Consider the following 1,413-nt stretch of genomic DNA (forward strand, 5'->3'; position numbering starts at 1 on the left):
GCCCGCTAGACCAGCCCTCTGCTCCCGCATCGGGCCCAGACCTGTCTGCACAGACCTGTCCCCTGGGCTGTTCGCCTGGGCTGTGAACACGACCCCTCAGCCTGCTCCTGCTCGGGGCGGGCCCCACCCCCCGACATCAACCCCCCTCCACGCACATGGGGAGTGGACCTAGGGCTGCCCAGAGTGGTGGCCTGGCCTGAACTGGCCCGCCCTGTGTCACCTTTGGGGCCCCCTGAGGAAAGGGCCAGAGGCATCGGGGCGAAACCTGCCCCACGTGGAGTGTCTGTCGGGGCTGTCACCGTGGCCTCCCTGAGCCCACGGCCTGGGGATGTGGGAAGGTGGCAGGTGGACGCGTTGCTCTCGAGGGTCTCCAGCCAGGAGAGCTCGGGAAGGGGCTTCTCTAGAGACTGGCTGCTGGTGACCAGGGCTCCGAGTTCTGTTGGGCTCCACGTCAGGAAGTGAGGCCTGGGGTGCCCTGCCCGGGCTTCCTCCTCAGACAAGAGCTGAGTGCTGTGGGCTGCTGACTGCTCGCCCTGCACCCCACGCCTTGTCCGTACTCACGTGCAGTGACGGCCCGGGCTTTGAGGACACGAGCTGGGGTCAGACCTGGCTCCTCCTCCTTACCAGTGGTATGACCCAGGACAAGCGTGTCCTCGCAGGATGCCCCAGTCAGGGGTCAGCCTAGCGTCTACTCCCCAGGGTGTCATTGGACAGCTGCGGTGCCCGCACCCCCTGGGCAGGGGCACGTGGATGCATGTACAGACCTCGCGGTGGCGGTCACATGGGGGGCCAGCGGAGCCCAGAAAACAGCGAACGCAGGCCGCACCTGCTCCAGGACCGAGGGAACTCACGTCCCCGCCTGCCTGTGTCCTGGGCCCCGGGAGGGTAGAAATGACGTGATATTCCGACAGCGTCCCCTCTGCCATCAACCTTCCAGGGCTCCCGTTACAAATAGACTCAGGGCCAAGCACCTCACCTCAGCCCAGGTGCTGGGCAGGCCCCCAAGGGCCCCCAGCATCCCACCTCCTGGTCCCGCCCCTGTGGGATCCCCAGCCCCCTAGGATGTATGAGCTTTGTGACTGCGTTCCAACAGGACGACATGATGGGGTGTCACTCGAGGTGGAGTTATGAAAAGTCTGTGACTTCTGCTGGTTTCTTCTCTCACCTGTGTTCCCTCTCTGTCCCTCTCTGTCCCTCTCCGTGTCTCCCTCTCTGTCCCTCTCCGTGTCTCCCTGTCTCTGTCCCTCTCTGTCCCTCGGCCTCTCTGAGCCAGCGTTCTGGAGAAGCAAGATCAGGTACTACGAGCTGCCTGATTGGGCCCTGGTGCGGGGACCAAGAGGGGCCCGGCCCGCAGACAGGAAAGACCTGCGACCCCGGTCCAGACTGAATCCTGCCAATACCCGTGATCGATCT

This window comes from Pteropus vampyrus, unplaced genomic scaffold (genome assembly GCF_000151845.1).
Source record: "Pteropus vampyrus isolate Shadow unplaced genomic scaffold, Pvam_2.0 Scaffold157, whole genome shotgun sequence".
NCBI classification, from domain to species: Eukaryota; Metazoa; Chordata; class Mammalia; order Chiroptera; family Pteropodidae; genus Pteropus; species Pteropus vampyrus.